This window comes from Thermobia domestica, chromosome 10, assembly GCF_964235325.1.
Source record: "Thermobia domestica chromosome 10, izTheDome1.hap1.1, whole genome shotgun sequence".
Taxonomy (NCBI): domain Eukaryota; kingdom Metazoa; phylum Arthropoda; class Insecta; order Zygentoma; family Lepismatidae; genus Thermobia; species Thermobia domestica.
The window spans coordinates 451,648-471,552 of record NC_137463.1 but is presented as its reverse complement, the minus strand read 5'-3'; positions in this window follow the sequence as shown (position 1 = coordinate 471,552).

Sequence of the window (19,905 nt, the reverse complement as noted above, 5' to 3'; positions counted from 1 at the left end):
TAAATACGTGGAAATTCGCCGGGATCGTAATACTACAAATTATGGATACGTCAATATATCAAATAATACTGAAGACGAAGTGATACTTTCAAATATGGTGAGATTCAAAGCTAAACCAACTTTTCTTATCAGCAGTAAAACTGTCATATGATTGTTAGCGGCCACGTGCCGTTTGTCAACCAGTTGGATGTTGCCGGTATTACAAAAGCTTAGCCGCTATCCCTGTCGCCAGGGCAAACAATGAAGTCTCGAACTATTCTTTCTCTGAGTGTTGCAAATCAATAAGCAGATACATAAAACCAGAATAACCATTTAAAATAGGGATAAAATACGTACAGGTCATTCAACAAGTAATTTGCTCTCCTATAATAATAATAATAATAATAATAATAATGTGGTGAATACATTAATAATTGGCAGGTTAGATAGTATAAGTGTATAAGGGCATCGACTTAAGAATCTCTTGAGTTGCTTAAAAACCAGACTTCCGTGTATACATACGCACATTGCTCTATAGACGTCGCAACCAGGAAATATGGTAAAACTTCAGAGTCAGATACAAGGAAGTCTTGCTACAAGGAAGTCACCTACGAGGTAATTGCATTGATAGGAATTCAGAGGATTGCAAGAAATACGGAAGGTAGTTTTCGACCTGCAGATAGAGCTCGAGGAGGACAGTCTCGACTAAACTCCCGTTTCGGAAAGATCCCGCGATTTGACATCCAAGTCTGTATATTCTTAGTGATTATAATCTGGACACTTCCATACCAAGACCGAAGTACTTCAAAGGCAATCAGGTTAGTAGTTTCTCTTAAGATGTCTAAATTAAGCAATTAATAACAAAACCGAACGATCTTTAGCTTCAACTAAAGTCAATTAAATTAACTTAAGCTTAAACTATAAACCCAACACTTTACGAATGAAATAGGAAAATAGATAGCAGCCACACTGCCCATGCGAAGCCCTAAGCCGTTTTTTAATTTAATTGTTATTGTTATTGTTGTTGTTGTCTAATTATTCAAGAATAAATTATTTAATGATATACTGTATGTTAAGTGTATTTATTTAGCTGGTTGTCTGGTTCGCTATCATCGAACCCAGATTGACCGAATTACGGTAATGTCAGCATCGAATGATTAATTACGATCATAAATCATTAACACCGAACCAGACACCACATGGTGGCCAGTGAGTGTTTTTTGTTAAACGGGTTTAGGACCACATGATGGCCAGTAAGGTTCTTTTCTTTGAAGGTGGCAGAATGTGTTTAATTACAGTATAGTGGGTAGTAACCCTGCTTGTTAAGTGAGAGAACGGGGCTCGATTCCCTGTCAGAGACACATAATATAATGGCCAATATAAGTTTTAAAGGTTTTTTGTAGTACGAAAAAAAAAAAGTAATTACACAAGTTAAAACTAAATAATCATACAATTTAATATGGGCAAAAGCTACTTTCTATTTTCTTTTAATTATAAGCAATTTTATTGACGGAAAGAATATAACCATAATGCTAAGGTATGCGACATTATTCATTATTATTTTACATGAAAGCGCAATGTTTTACTCAGGTTAGTCTGTGCGACATATTTATAAGTCAGCATTTTTGGCGTAGTTCAGCTTGTTAACAGGAAATGAAATGACCTTGCAGTTCGAATGCTGCATAATGTTAACGTCCGTTTGTGACATTACTCTTATTTGAAAAAAAAATGGAGAAAAAAGAATAACGTTGTGTGAATTTTAGAAATGTTTGCGTAATTAAGACTTAAAGTATAGCCAGGCCAAAATTATTTACACAGTACGTTAAAAAAAAAAAAAAAAAAAACAAATATATATATATATTAGTTATAATCTATGAGCAGCCTGAATTTAAGGCAATTAGGGGACGAATTGGGTAATTTATTGGACGAAATTGGGCGACGTGCAACACCGGTCCTAGTTCGACAGCAGCGTCAACAACAACACGTGAGGTCACAAACTTCTGATAGAAGCCCCTATAATCTAAGATCCAGAGCGCAACGAGGAGAGATGAGTTTTCTTAGTACAGACGATACCGACGATCAGATGAGATGTAGACGCCACCCGTCCGTTAGCAGCGATCAGGGACGTTCGTCATCCGACCAAGACAGCCCAGAGAGAGATTTTGAGCGGCGGCGCAGTAGGCGACAACGTGACCCACAGAATGAAAACAGACGACAGGATGACCCGCAGAATGAGAACAGACGACAGGATGACCCGCAGAATGAAAACAGACGACAGGACCAAGGAGCACAAAATGATGGCGAGAATGATGGAACAGGAGAAAATCAGCAGCGTGGAAGAGATCATAGTCCAAGGAGGGAGAATAGGACGACGGTAATTCATGTACACACCAATAATACACCTAAATTTGACATAAAACAGGATTGTATTGAAAAGTTTTTCGTAACATTCGAGGACTTTATACGGGAAAACGATTATTCGGAACGCAAGGCTAAACACATGTTACCTGCCTGTTTTGTAGGTAAAGCGCAAGGTTGGGTAAAGAATTTAATTAAGCGCAATAATTTAAATGCACTACCGTATAAGAACTTTAAGAGAGAAATTATAAAGTTTTTTCTTGATCCTAAGACGAGTGCGGATCCTATTATCAAAATTACTAATAGGACACAGGGGAAACACGAAAGTGCGAAGTTTTACTTATATGACAAATTAGCGTTAATAGATAAATATGCTAGGCATATATCTCCCCAAACGGCAGTGTCAATGTTAGCATGTGGCTTAAGGGCCAAAATAGTAGAAAAGTTAGGGAATAAGAAGTTTAGGTCCCCAGAACAACTTATTGATGCGGTTACAGACATAGAGAACGCGCTTGTAAAGGTGAAGATGGCGAGAAAGATGGAGAAGAAGAGGTCAACCGTGAAGAATAGCAAGAAAAACAATAGAAAGAAGATAATGAGGGATTCTTCAACATCAAGTTCGTCAGAGGACAGCTCTGAGGATGATGATAGTACTGATAGAAACGAATCTACATTCAGTTCCACTACGGATTCTGAGTCGGAGACATCTGAAATTGAAAGGAGGTGGAAACTTAAAATGAAGAAACAGAAGAAACAGACAGGAAGAGAAAAGTCCATGACCAGACCAACGATGAAGCCAGGGAAAGAGGACACCCCTAAGAAAAGGAACAAGAGGGATGAACTTCGTGACCTATCTAAGAAGTTAGAACAACTTACGTTGAGTATGTCACATGATACTCAGGTGCCGAAAGAGGACACTTCCCGCCAAGTTCATCAAGGTAACCAACCAGCATTCAGTGCGAGGGGACAGCAGCAAAAATCTACCTTTCGAGGAAGAGGTGGAAATTTCAGAGGTCGTGGTGGTAATGCTAGTAAATTTGATGGTCAACAACAATTTCAGAACTCGACCCCGAGAGGAAGAGGAAATTTCGGTGGACGCAATAACGCTATGAGAAATTTTAATGGAAGAGGAAATTACAATGGGAACTGGAATGGAAGACAACCGTCTAATTGGAACAGAAGACCGAATAATTTTAATGGTAGGCAAGCATATGGTACAGGACAATTACAACAACAGACGCAGCGCATACCAAACTTTTACCCTCAACAACAACAACAGGCGTTACTTAACCCCAATGCTCCTAACTTTGTTCCGAATGTAGGGCAAGTATGTTCAAAATGTTTTATGCCTAATCATTTGGCGGAGAACTGTTTACAGCCAAATTTAAACTGAATAATACTGGATGTCGTGGCGGTGATCTTCCAGGTGGACAATATGTTAACCGCCATACTAATGGGAAACGAACACAGGTTCCTACATGTTCAGAGACAATACCAGAAGCACACAACCAAGTAAATAAGATAGGATTAGTCCAACAAAATAAAGATAAAAATAGAATGGCGACAAATAGATATAAATTAAACAAACGAAAACAAATTCAAGTACCTATATATATCACAGGCAATATAGTTAGATTACAAGTTCAGATTGATACCTTAAATACTAATAGTATTTTAGACAGTGCGTCAACATTATCTTTAGTTGATAAGAAAATTTTGCCAAAGAATGTGGTATTAAGGCCTTTGGAAACTCAAATTAAAGGAATTGGAGATACAGTTCTTAACCTATCTAATGCTGTGAATTTAAAGTTTAAAATTGGTTCAAATGAGTTTTATCACTGTTTTCGAGTAGTCGAAGGAGTCGGTTTTGACATGTTGTTGGGTGTAGATTTTCTAATGGCGGCAAATGCGAATATAAATTTTCAAGATAAAATAGTACACTTAATGGTACAACCCAGGAGGTCCATCAAATTGGCACAACAACAAGAACGAACGCTACATTTAGTGTCTACAACCGTAGGAGAACATTTAAACATGAAGTTGGAGCCACAGCTACTAACACCTAGAAGAATTTGGATCCCACCAAGGTCGAAGATTTTAATTCCACTGAAACCAATGTACACCAGGGAAAATCAAGATCTCTTGTTGGAACCCGAAGATGATGTTTTGAAAGAGAAGGGTATAGAGATACCAGTGTGTTTAGTGTCTAGGAAGCATCCATGTGTGGAAATTGTGAATCCAACCCCTGAGAGTGTAAAATTAAAGAAAAATTTCAAGATTGGAGCTGTGCAATCCATTCACCTACTACAGGAGAAGAAAGAAGAAGAAGAAGAAGACCCCTCGAAGGAGTATTTGGAAGAAGACAGGAAATTATTTGACCCAAAAAGAATTAAAATTGGAAGTGTAGCCAAAAAGGAGATTAGAAAACAAATTTTGGATCTTTGTTATGAATATGCTAATGTTTTTAATTGGAATCCAGACAGAATTGGGACCATACCGAACTATGAACACAAAATACCATTGCAGTCAGACGAACCTTTTTGTATACGTCAATACGCTATTCCGGAGGCTGCGAAACAACAAGTAACTGAACAGATTGAACAATTATTAAAACAGGGAGTACTGGAACCTTCCCAGAGTTTATACAACTCTCCAACGTTATTTTTGAAGAAGAAGGACAGTAATCAATGGCGACTAGTTACGGATCTTCGTCGATTGAATGAACGCGTTATTTTTTCATCTATAAATCTGCAACCTATTCCTCAAATAGTAGCAAAAGCATCCGGTCATAAATTCTATTCACAGTGTGACGTAAAATCTGCTTATTTCCACGTGTCTCTTGCTAAAGAGTCTAGACCATGTACAGCATTCCACATTCCACACTTAGGATCATTTCAGTATTGCAAGATACCACAGGGCTATCGACTCAGTCCTCAAATATATGCTAGATTGATGTTTATAACCTTCCAGGGTATGTCAGAAGATGTAATGACTCATTATATGGACGATATATTGGCTTACACTGACGATCAACAAAGAATGGTGGAAGTTCTACGTGAAATTTTCCAGCGTTTACAGTGCATGAGAATTAGGTTATCTTTAGACAAGTGTGCCTTCTTGCAAAGAAGCATAGTAGCGTTAGGCTATAAAATTGACCAGCATGGTTACGCCATTTGTGACAGGATTAAGAAATCAGTGGAAGAATGTGCACCTCCAAACACCATTAAAAAGTTACGCTCATGGTTAGGATTGACTAGCTATTGTAGAAAATATGTAAAAGACTACGCGAAAATTGTGCAACCTTTCCAGCCATTGCTTAAGAGAGGAGCGAAATTTTATTGGAATGATGAGAGACAACAGGCTTTTGAGACCCTGAAAAGGGCAATAGCGAATGCACCAACACTAGCACCATACGACCCTGAAAAGCCATTGTTATTAGTGACCGACGGTTCAATGTCCGGAATAGGAGGAATTCTTTATATTGCAGAAGATGAGACATTGAAGGAGCTTAGTGTATTGTCATATTTTTCAAGAACATTAACGAAAGCAGAACGTAATCTTACCATTTTGGAAATTGAAGCGCTTAGTCTCATCTCTTGTCTCAAAGCTTTTCGTTATCATCTTTTGGGTAGACATTTTTATGTAAAATTGGATAGCAGGGCGCTATTTTTCATTAAACAAGCGAAAAATTTAACAGCAAAACTAGCTAGGTGGAATATGTATATTTCAGAATATGAGTTTACTCCTATTCTTGTAAAAAGTCATCAGAATGAAAGCGATTACCTATCCAGGGAAACAAGAACAAAACCCCACAAGGGAGATTTTAATGTAGGGAAAGATGACGATTATGACATGTGTTTATTTTCACTGGAACCGGAATTAGATTTGGCAACATTGCAAAAGGAGGACCCGTGGTGTGGACCCATATATAAGAAGCTTAAGGACCATCAAGACAATCCGGAAGAAGTTGAAATTACGAGGGAGTGCTTAGCATATAAACTTGAAAATGGAATTTTGTATAGGCAAGCGAAGTATGCAAATATCACGAAATTGTTAACATGCATACCAGAGAAACTATATCCAAAAGTTTTTCAATACTACCATGTAAACCCTGAATCTGGCGCGCACTTCTCGTTAACCAAGATCTATCCAAGAGTTGTTGCAAAAATATATTTTCCCAAGATGCGGAAAATATTAGCTAAAATGATTGGAAACTGTGAGGAATGTGCATTAAATAAGAAGGTATCCTCGTCGCCATAAGTGCCTTTACATCGCAGTGACGGGTATGTGACCGCGCAGTACTCCAAGGAAGGGATGGTTGTATAAGAATTTGTGATTAATTTTGAAGAGTTTTTATTTTGACTAGGGAATTAACATAGGTGAAGGGAGTAAAAACACAGATTTGAAGCATCAGTTCACTGTTATTGAAGCATCAGTGCACGAAAAGATTCGTATTCTCAGTTTTTCTATTTATTGTTTTATATGTTAAGTTAAACACCACAATATGTATCACTGATATCGCAGATCGTATTAATTTTTAAAATCGTGTTTGTAACCTATTGTCAAAACATTCATCTCCAGACATGATGTAGAGAGAAGAGAAAGAGATACGTCATCTGTAATATATGTATATGTGATTCACTAAGTAACTGTAGAAATTAGTTAAAGGACACATAAGAGAGCGAAAAGGAGGTCTAGAAGTCTGAACTTTTTAGAGACGTCCTAGATAGGTGAAAATATAGTTAAAAATTGCAAAGGGTATCATGTAATTTACATTTCTTTTCTTATATTCTAGTATACTTTTTCTTTCACATCCAAACATCTCTATTCAGAATTATGAGATAAAGGTGAAGAGAGAAACATTTCCATTTCAAGAATTATATCAGGAAAAAAAATCGTTTGACTCAGACTAGACTCGAACTCGCAAACCTTGAATCCATGGCTCAGCGCTCTACCGATTGAGCTAACAACTTCTGTTGGAAAAGCCTGATTTCTACAACTACCGGTTGCTGAATGGTGTGTATTAACCAAGTTTGCCGATATAATTGCTTCATATAGCTATTGCAATAATAATAATAATAATAATAATAATAATAATAATAATAATAATAATAATAATAATAAAGCAGAAGAAGAAGAAGAAGAAGAAGAAGAACAGAATTTAAAAAGTCGCATATGTTAAAAGTTTGACGTGCAGAGTAAGTCCTAATGTGAGATTTTATTATTTATATATAATAAATGTAAGCGTGGTTTGTTCGTGCGTGCTACTCAAACTGCGCAACTCACTACCTAGTCCCATAAGGGTAGGTACAGTAGCCTTGCGTCCTCCAACCGTGAAGAATATTTGGGTTTGAGCCTATGCGTGTCCTAAGAGGAAGGAAGAGATTGAAAGAAAGAAAAGTGGTTTAGAAATTATGCAAACGTAGAATATCTCACGAGGTGAGGTGATATAGAGTTCAGCGTGTCTTTCAGCTACTACTCTATACAAGACGTGCATCTACGACTTAACGTGGAACCAGAACCACACGACTCCTGACGGGAATCGAAACCCGTATCACCTCTAGTTCTATTATGGGAGACACAGGAACATGTAAAAATACTCGAAAATGAACGATATTAATGTTAAATCCATAGCTTTTGAATACATGAATTATGTATGATACCCTCTATATCGTTCACATCAAAGTTTAGCATTATCGGCATGGAGGTTTAATGGGAGGGGTGAAAATTAAAAATTCCTAATTGAAAGATATGAGTGTCTATTCAATAGCTTTTGGGGTCGCTGAAATGAATAATTACACTCCCGATACTATTAAAGCCCAAAGCTTTACTCTTTCGTTAGCAGGAAGTTTATTCATTTACTTAACTCAGGACACCTTAAAGTTAAGGATATGAAACTCGATGCATATATTTCTAATTCAAAATTATTATATACGTATTGTAGCTTAGACTTCTAAGGAGGGGAAGGGACAATTTACGCAATGATTTCCTTCACATTCGAATAAACTACTGCCCCATGATATTGCGAAAACTCATTTCAAGTGGTGTCATTGCTAATAGTTTTCCGTATTTGTTTATATCCCTAAATAACAGTACGGTATCTCATTTTTCCTGTGACGGGAGCAACACCTAAGCGAGCATTCAGTAAAGTAAATGCCATTAAAATCTATATTCATAGCACAGTGGTGCAAATAAAGTTGAGCTCTTTGGCAATCTTTTGCATGGGAAGCGAATAAAGCCACCACTTTGGAAAAGTAGCTAATGAATTTCTCTCCGAAAAATCTCACCCGCACATTTATTTTACAGGTGGTGGTTTATAGCTATACTTAAGTTTGTTGAAATTGCTCCAGTGAGGCGAGACACTGAAGTCATTCGTAATAAGGGGGGAAGGGACATGTAAAAGTAGTCAAATATGAACAATATTAGTATCGAAATCATAGTTTTCGTGGTCGCAGATGAATAGTGACGCTGTCGATGTTGCTTAGGTACACCTTGTCTCAAAAAGGTTGAGCGCATTCTTTATTGCTGTTTCGAGGCAAAAATTTTCTAAGTCCAACTTCGGGTATCTTCGGGAAAAAGTAAACCAGGTTCGAACCTCGAAGCCAACCTTTGCAATCGGGAAAAATCTTGCAGATGTGTTTTTCTTCTTTTAAATATAATAAGACTTGTTACCAATTATATATAAAAAAGCAACATTGATTGAAATACTTAATGATACAATATTTCGAAACTGTATTAATGCCAGCACATGCTTGTTTGTCATTTTGCTCTCCATACTTAATGGAATATTTAGATACGTAAACGAATCTTTCCATTTGTAAAAGAATGGTGAAAGTTAAGACATAAAACATTATTCTCTCCTGAGTACTAAAATAAGAGTCAAAGTAGAACAAAAACAGCGTTTGCAGTGGATATGAATGTAATTATTATCTTAAATACCGTTATATATCGCTAGAAGTACTAATCGTGGAGCGCTTGTGTTAGCTCAGTGATACGCCGCTGGATTTCAAATCGTAAGGTCGAGGGTTCGCTTCCGATCTGAGTCAATGTTTTTTTATGAAATTCTATGTTCTGCAATGCATGAAAAATTATATAAAATAATTACATTAAAATACGTTAGTTGTATATATATAACATATAATCATTGCAGAACATAGTGATTATTATGTTTAAAATATAACAGGTGTTCACAGTACGTTGGTATTCTATGATAAATGTGAATGTTAAATACAAATTAAGAAAATAATATCATCTCAATAAATAAATTATGTAGTGTATTTATTTGCAGCTATTTGTCATATAGGGGTTACTTCTGAACATTCGTATTGCAGCATGTCATTGATATTCTTGAAAAATTATCCGAGGCATAAAAAGAGGGTATAAACAGAGAATCCAAAGTCGGAACGCTCCCAAGAAATTCATGAACCCCAAAGGTCACGTGAGCAGACTGGAATTGTCCTTATGAAGCATGCCACAGCAGAAGGTCTTTACATAGATTTTCAATTCAATACCTGATATATGCTTTTGCAATGTGGAAGTGGTGATGCCTTTGGTCGCTCTCTCTCACTTTCTCGCTCGCTCACTCTGTATTTATATATATGAAAGTGGATGTATGTGTGTGTTTCGACATAATTCTGATATGTCTAGAGCAATTTTAACCATATTTCTTACAATCTGGAAAAGAGTACTGTCGGGATATATACCAAAAATGCTAGAAAAGGATCGATATTAGTATCGAATCCATAGTTTCGTGGTCGCTTAGGTAAACAGTTCTACTTTCAATTCAAGTCCAATTAAGCTCCCATTAGCACCCAGGGTGGTTACATAGCGACAAAAAATATCGAAATCAACCAATATTAGAGTCGAAGCGTAAGTTTTCAGTGCCGCATTTCCCATTAGTCCAACTAGGCCCGTAACATATTTGAAGAGTGCAAAGTTTAAAATTTTAATTTTTTCGTATGAAAAAGTTAAAAAAATCGAGAGCAAATATACTATTTCATGAGCAGTCCTCTTTTACTATTCTAATATATTTAATGATAGCGTAAGAAATCTGAAAATAATTCAGAACATGTTTACCATTTATTTTTTGTTACGTAATTGTAGCTGTAGCATCTAGTGAGTGGTATTTAACTGCAATAAATTCACTAATTAAGCATATTCGAATTAAGTTTTATTTGTAAGTTAGGGATCAAGGGACGGAGAAATGTGTAGTTATTGGGGTCGCCGAGAGCAAAAGTGCGTAGGGACGCCGAGCTTCTAAATGCAGCACTGTTCGCTGAATTAATTAGTAGAAATTTTAATGCCATTTAAGACCAAATTTAGTCCTAGCAGTGGCAGTATCCGTTTGCTGTCCTAGGAGGAATGAAAGGGACTGGATTTCAAAACGCCGCTGGATTTCAAATCGTAAGGTCGAGGGTTCGCTTCCGATCTGAGTCAATGTTTTTTTTATGAAATTCTTTTTTCCGCAATGCGTGAAAAATTATATAAAATAATTACATTAAAATACGTCAGCTGTATATATATAACATACAATCATTGCAGAACAAAGTGATTATTATGTTTAAAATATAACAGGTGATCACAGTACGTTGGTATTCTATGCTATATGTGAATGTTAAATACAAATTAAGAAAATAATATCATTGCAATGAATAAATTATGTAGTGTATTTATTTGGAGCTATTTGTCATCGGAAGTTACTTCTGAATTTTCTCATTACAGCAAGTGATTTACGCTTTCTGAAGGGTAAAGAGACCATTCAGGTATAAACATAAATTATTATACAAACTCCAATCTTCGTTACAGACACAAAACTCCCGATCCCCAAAACTATGTAAACAGGAAATTTACGAACACGAAGTCATGTCTAAGAGACTTATTTATACTCGAGAAAGAAAGCAGAATAGGATTTCTTTCCAAAGGATTTCAGTTCAATAATCTGCAAGGCTTTTGTATATGGATGTGGTCCCTTTCTCTCCGCCAATATATATAAAGTAAAAGCGATCGATATTAGTGTCGAATCCATAGTTCTCGTTGTTGCAGAAATTAATAATTACAACTCCGAAAGCGTTAAAGTCCAAATTTAACTCTCATCGTAAAGCTCCTTTGTGGTTAAGCGTATAGCGTACACGCTTTCGGTGTGGGAGACCCAGATTCGGCCCCCAGCGAGAGCTCATGTAGTTCGCGTTAATTAGTAGGTCTACGTCTCATATAGCCTCACTGCTGACGGGACGTTAAACTCAAAATCAATTCAATTGGTTCAAAACCCATTATTATGGCGGGCGATAAAGGATGAAAAATAAAATGTCTCAAGTGATTGAGATTAGTGTGAAATCCATAGTTTGAGTTCGTGACACTGTTACAAACACAATATCATTTAATGCCACGTTTTGGTATGAGCGACTATGCCTCCTGGATTTTGAATTTACAGGAGCAACATCAAAAGCATTGCTCACACAGCTCTAAATGTTTTGATGTATGTATACGTGTATATTCCAGCGAAACTCCGGAATGTCTGGAGCAACTTTTACCTAACATGGGAGACATATTACTTTCAATCTAAGGAAAAAAATATTGTGGAATTCAGATACCTCAAGGGATTGAAGTTGGGAAGAGTGGCATGTAAAAATAGTGTAAAATGACTGATTGTAGAGTGTTATCCATTGTTTTCTCGGTCGTTGAGATGAGTAGTGAGGCACTCAATGGCATTATATCCAAATTCATCCTCATCTTTACAGGATGAGGGGCTTGAAGATATGATTAATAAAATGAAAACACATGAAAATTTTCATTCACAACATGAAAATTTTAGATGTCATGTTAGCAGTTATTACAGCAACATACTTCACACTACAACCTTTCCCTTACTCCTGTTGTTCGGCCATGTTGTTTTCAGGCGTTTACGTTTTTCTGAATATCTCAGCATTATTTGTTCTATCAAAATGAAAATTGCGGAATAAATCTCTATTTCAAATTTCCTTTAGAAATAAGAAGCTACTGAGTCATAATGTTATATGAATCACTTTTACTCTTCTAATAGAAACAAACCCTTGACCCCCAAGCGTTACCGGACCAAATGTTCTTTGGACGAAATGTGCTTTGAACTAAACATCCCTGGACGAAATGTCCTTTGGACCAATTCTCCTTTGGACGAAATGTCCTTTGGACCAATTGTATTTTAGACGAAATGTCATTTGGACGAATTGTCCTTTGGACCAAATGTCTTTGGATTAAATGTCTCTGGACGAAATGTTCTTTGGACGAAATATCTTTGGACTAAAAGGGTGGCCACCGGGTGGGCCAGTGTGAGTCACGGTGAGTGGTGTTTCGCAGTAGGTCACGTCCTTTTGACCCACGATCCACTGATCCACTCACAAATCTTGACCCATTTCACCCACTTACCAACCGACCCACTGACCCACTCCATCTTTGATTTTAACATGTCTTGTTTCATTTAAAAGACGAAACATACATCCACATAATTTTTTCATCGATTGCGAAGGTTGGCTTAATATCATAATTGTAATGGTAATTTGTTCTTAAGGTGAGAAATTGATATGATTAAAAAGCCCATCTAGACGTGGGTACAAATTACCTTCCAAAGTTATTAGAAACGCTTTCTCACCCCGAAAACTATGAATTCGACAAATATTTAAGTAATTTTTGAGATTTTATTTTTAGCTCTCCCAGGCCATCATCCTGTGAAGATGGGGATGAATTTGGATGTAACCTCCATTTGGAGCATCACTATCCATCTCAACGACCGAGCAAATTATGGATAAAACACTAAGATCAGTCGTTTTACATTATTTTTACATGTCACACCTCCCAACTTCCATAACTTCATACTACTACAATATTTTCTTCTTTGATTGAAAGTAATATGTCCCCCAAGTTTGGTAAAGGTTGTCCCAGACATTCCAGAACTACGCTCTCCTTATTAGATGTGCTGGGGGATCTTACTCTTACTGGAAGTTGAACTTAAACTTAAAGGTCATCAGAACTGCTCCCAATGAACTTGGCGACCACGAAAGATATGGGTTGTATACTAACATTGGTTATTTTCAATTATTTCTACATGTCAAATTTCACAAACTCCTTCATTGTGTTAATGAGGGCTTAACTTACATGGCATCTGAAGTTCCAATCTTTACCTAAGAGACCCCCAAAATTATAGATTCGACACTAATGTAGGTCTTTTTTTATAATTTTGATGTCAGTCCCTTTCATTCCTCCTAGGACAGCAAACGGATACTGCCACTGCTAGGACTAAATTTGGTCTTAAATGGCATTAAAATTTCTACCAATTAATTCAGCGAACAGTGCTGCATTTAGAAGCTCGGCGTCCCTACGCACTTTTGCTCTCGGCGCCCCCAATAACTACACATTTCTCCGTCCCTTGATCCCTAACTTACAAATAAAACTTAATTCGAATATGCTTAATTAGTGAATTTATTGCAGTTAAATACCACTCACTAGATGCTACAGCTACAATTACGTAACAAAAAATAAATGGTAAACATGTTCTGAATTATTTTCAGATTTCTTACGCTATCATTAAATATATTAGAATAGTAAAAGAGGACTGCTCATGAAATAGTATATTTGCTCTCGATTTTTTTAACTTTTTCATACGAAAAAATTAAAATTTTAAACTTTGCACTCTTCAAATATGTTACGGGCCTAGTTGGACTAATGGGAAATGCGGCACTGAAAACTTACGCTTCGACTCTAATATTGGTTGATTTCGATATTTTTTGTCGCTATGTAACCACCCTGGGTGCTAATGGGAGCTTAATTGGACTTGAATTGAAAGTAGAACTGTTTACCTAAGCGACCACGAAACTATGGATTCGATACTAATATCGATCCTTTTCTAGCATTTTTGGTATATATCCCGACAGTACTCTTTTCCAGATTGTAAGAAATATGGTTAAAATTGCTCTAGACATATCAGAATTATGTCGAAACACACACATACATCCACTTTCATATATATAAATATAGAGTGAGCGAGCGAGAAAGTGAGAGAGAGCGACCAAAGGCATCACCACTTCCACATTGCAAAAGCATATATCAGGTATTGAATTGAAAATCTATGTAAAGACCTTCTGCTGTGGCATGCTTCATAAGGACAATTCCAGTCTGCTCACGTGACCTTTGGGGTTCATGAATTTCTTGCGAGCGTTCCGACTTTGGATTCTCTGTTTATACCCTCTTTTTATGCCTCGGATAATTTTTCAAGAATATCAATGACATGCTGCAATACGAATGTTCAGAAGTAACCCCTATATGACAAATAGCTGCAAATAAATACACTACATAATTTATTTATTGAGATGATATTATTTTCTTAATTTGTATTTAACATTCACATTTATCATAGAATGCCAACGTACTGTGAACACCTGTTATATTTTAAACATAATAATCACTATGTTCTGCAATGATTATATGTTATATATATACAACTAACGTATTTTAATGTAATTATTTTATATAATTTTTCATGCATTGCAGAACATAGAATTTCATAAAAAAAACATTGACTCAGATCGGAAGCGAACCCTCGACCTTACGATTTGAAATCCAGCGGCGTATCACTGAGCTAACACAAGCGCTCCACGATTAGTACTTCTAGCGATATATAACGGTATTTAAGATAATAATTACATTCATATCCACTGCAAACGCTGTTTTTGTTCTACTTTGACTCTTATTTTAGTACTCAGGAGAGAATAATGTTTTATGTCTTAACTTTCACCATTCTTTTACAAATGGAAAGATTCGTTTACGTATCTAAATATTCCATTAAGTATGGAGAGCAAAATGACAAACAAGCATGTGCTGGCATTAATACAGTTTCGAAATATTGTATCATTAAGTATTTCAATCAATGTTGCTTTTTTATATATAATTGGTAACAAGTCTTATTATATTTAAAAGAAGAAAAACACATCTGCAAGATTTTTCCCGATTGCAAAGGTTGGCTTCGAGGTTCGAACCTGGTTTACTTTTTCCCGAAGATACCCGAAGTTGGACTTAGAAAATTTTTGCCTCGAAACAGCAATAAAGAATGCGCTCAACCTTTTTGAGACAAGGTGTACCTAAGCAACATCGACAGCGTCACTATTCATCTGCGACCACGAAAACTATGATTTCGATACTAATATTGTTCATATTTGACTACTTTTACATGTCCCTTCCCCCCTTATTACGAATGACTTCAGTGTCTCGCCTCACTGGAGCAATTTCAACAAACTTAAGTATAGCTATAAACCACCACCTGTAAAATAAATGTGCGGGTGAGATTTTTCGGAGAGAAATTCATTAGCTACTTTTCCAAAGTGGTGGCTTTATTCGCTTCCCATGCAAAAGATTGCCAAAGAGCTCAACTTTATTTGCACCACTGTGCTATGAATATAGATTTTAATGGCATTTACTTTACTGAATGCTCGCTTAGGTGTTGCTCCCGTCACAGGAAAAATGAGATACCGTACTGTTATAAATGAGTAGGGATATAAACAAATACGGAAAACTATTAGCAATGACACCACTTGAAATGAGTTTTCGCAATATCATGGGGCAGTAGTTTATTCGAATGTGAAGGAAATCATTGCGTAAATTGTCCCTTCCCCTCCTTAGAAGTCTAAGCTACAATACGTATATAATAATTTTGAATTAGAAATATATGCATCGAGTTTCATATCCTTAACTTTAAGGTGTCCTGAGTTAAGTAAATGAATAAACTTCCTGCTAACGAAAGAGTAAAGCTTTGGGCTTTAATAGTATCGGGAGTGTAATTATTCATTTCAGCGACCCCAAAAGCTATTGAATAGACACTCATATCTTTCAATTAGGAATTTTTAATTTTCACCCCTCCCATTAAACCTCCATGCCGATAATGCTAAACTTTGATGTGAACGATATAGAGGGTATCATACATAATTCATGTACTCAAAAGCTATGGATTTAACATTAATATCGTTCATTTTCGAGTATTTTTACATGTTCCTGTGTCTCCCATAATAGAACTAGAGGTGATACGGGTTTCGATTCCCGTCAGGAGTCGTGTGGTTCTGGTTCCACGTTAAGTCGTAGATGCACGTCTTGTATAGAGTAGTAGCTGAAAGACACGCTGAACTCTATATCACCTCACCTCGTGAGATATTCTACGTTTGCATAATTTCTAAACCACTTTTCTTTCTTTCAATCTCTTCCTTCCTCTTAGGACACGCATAGGCTCAAACCCAAATATTCTTCACGGTTGGAGGACGCAAGGCTACTGTACCTACCCTTATGGGACTAGGTAGTGAGTTGCGCAGTTTGAGTAGCACGCACGAACAAACCACGCTTACATTTATTATATATAAATAATAAAATCTCACATTAGGACTTACTCTGCACGTCAAACTTTTAACATATGCGACTTTTTAAATTCTGTTCTTCTTCTTCTTCTTCTTCTGCTTTATTATTATTATTATTATTATTATTATTATTATTATTATTATTATTATTATTATTGTAATAGCTATATGAAGCAATTATATCAGCAAACTTGGTTAATACACACCATTCAGCAACCGGTAGTTGTAGAAATCAGGCTTTTCCAACAGAAGTTGTTAGCTCAATCGGTAGAGCGCTGAGCCATGGATTCAAGGTTTGCGAGTTCGAGTCTAGTCTGAGTCAAACGATTTTTTTTCCTGATATAATTCTTGAAATGGAAATGTTTCTCTCTTCACCTTTATCTCATAATTCTGAATAGAGATGTTTGGATGTGAAAGAAAAAGTATACTAGAATATAAGAAAAGAAAGGTAAATTACATGATACCCTTTGCAATTTTTAACTATATTTTCACCTATCTAGAACGTCTCTAAAAAGTTCAGACTTCTAGACCTCCTTTTCGCTCTCTTATGTGTCCTTTAACTAATTTCTACAGTTACTTAGTGAATCACATATACATATATTACAGATGACGTATCTCTTTCTCTTCTCTCTACATCATGTCTGGAGATGAATGTTTTGACAATAGGTTACAAACACGATTTTAAAAATTAATACGATCTGCGATATCAGTGATACATATTGTGGTGTTTAACTTAACATATAAAACAATAAATAGAAAAACTGAGAATACGAATCTTTTCGTGCACTGATGCTTCAATAACAGTGAACTGATGCTTCAAATCTGTGTTTTTACTCCCTTCACCTATGTTAATTCACTAGTCAAAATAAAAACTCTTCAAAATTAATCACAAATTCTTATACAACCATCCCTTCCTTGGAGTACTGCGCGGTCACATACCCGTCACTGCGATGTAAAGGCACTTATGGCGACGAGGATACATAGAAAACCTAAGTTAATTCCAGGCGTTAGAGTATCTACAAATCCTTTTAGTCATATACATCTAGACGAGTTCGGACCACTAAAGACCGACCATAAATTTCGCCATGTGTTAGTTGTAGTAGATGTTGCAACGAGGTTCCTTATTCTTATACCTATTAAAGATATTACGGGTAACGAAATTGCTGAAGCACTTTACCAGCATGTAATTTTAAGATACGGCATATCGGATACGGTTAACCTAGACCGCCTTCGTGGCCATACAAGCAAGATTCTAGAAGAATTGTCAAATCGTTTAGGGTTCAAATTGGTATTTGGCCCGACAGCATACCACGAAAGTCAAAGTTTAGCAGAAAAATTTTCAAAAACTGCTCAGGATATAATGCGATGCTATTTGGACGATGAAGGCTCTAATTGGACTAAAATCCTTCCAACCATCGCCATGGCTATAAATTGTTCGAAACATTCACGAACAAAGTATTCAGCTTTTGAACTTCTTCATGGATATCAACCGAAACAAGCACAGGATGTTGAATTTCACACTCGAATTGAATATCTTGAAAACGAAAGCCGTATTGAGCATATGAAAATAATCAGAGATCTTGTGAAGGGACGATTATTGAAAGATTTTGAAAAACGTAAAGCTAAACATGGGAAAGATCAACATGACCATATTAAAGTTGGGAGTATAGTAAGAATACTCGACGTTCACAGAAAGTTCAATCAACCCGACGTTTTTGCGCACAAGTACAATCAGAAGGGGAGAGTTTTGTCATTTAAGAATCCCAACGTTGTTGAAGTTGAATTTTTGGATGGTCAAAAGAAAGGGAAAACCGACTGCATCGACGTTCGACGAATCAAAGTAATGCCCAATACTAATTAATTAATTAAAAAAAAAAAAAAAGCTTGAAATTTTACAATTATTTCTATCCGCTGTTTGAGGCTGTGGACTTGGACTTCGCTAACCAAATGTAGGCTGCTTATGGCAATGGATGTGAAATAATTGCTGGCGACCGTACGAAAGTACGTAAAATTTCAACATGAAAAAAAAAAAAAACTCATAACTGGATTAATTATCAGATATTTAAGTATTACTAAATAGATAAGATAGTATACTACAATAGATAAGATTAGCAAATTAACGTACGAATACGAGCTTCGTACACTGATATAGACCTATATTTCGTTTCAGACTATGGCACGATTGATCCACATTATTATACTAATTTCGATCTCAGCAATACACGCCGAGGATGACATACAAGTTCCTCATCTTATATTTGAAGAACTAGGAATTTCGATGTCGGAACGTGGACTAGTGGCTATGGCTAATGAATATTTGTACCAACCAATGGTAATACATATTGATTACTTTCATTCTAGTCTTCATTCAAATGCATGTGAAGTCCATGCGGACCATTACGCAACTTCAGGACTATACGAACAGGATAGACAACTAAGAACGGAAATAGAAGCGTCAATTCCCTGCCATTTAATAATAAATGCAGAGAATAATCATTGTCCGGCACGAACAAAGAGAAATATACTTTCAGCTATATTCTCACTAGGAGGAATTGCGTGGTCAGCTTATAATTCTTATGAAATTCATAAAATTAATGGTGTACTTGATCACTTAGCCAGTAATCAGAGACATTTAATTAATTTATCGCACGAAATGGTTTTAAAATTCAATCAACAAATTCAAATAACAAAGGGTATTGTTATGAAAGTTTCTTCGGCTTTACATACACTTAAGAACAAATTAACGCTAGACATGTGTAAAATGAAAGCTGAACTAATATCAATGTCAATGGATATAGTACATAGTGTTCATAACTTACAAGTACGAGAATTGCTACACGCACTATTTAGAAACGAAATCAATAATCACATTTTATCAATAGGAGATGCCGAGAAATTAATTCAAGAAACTGATCAGCTAAAAGAATCAGCATTTAAACACGATCTTGGGTTACTATTTACAACTACTGAAGCGCATATAATTCAATATAATGCTAAGTTTGATTTATTGGCTGTAATTTTGAAAATTCCAATTCTTTCTGTTGAAAATTTGCATAAGTTATATTTTATTTCAAATTTAGGATTTCTTTCAAATAACAAAATTCTTAAATATACGATTCCACAACAAGTGTTTAGGTTTAATGACAAAATCTACGAACTAGTGGATTCCAAATGTCAATGGAAGTCAATGCTATTTCTATGT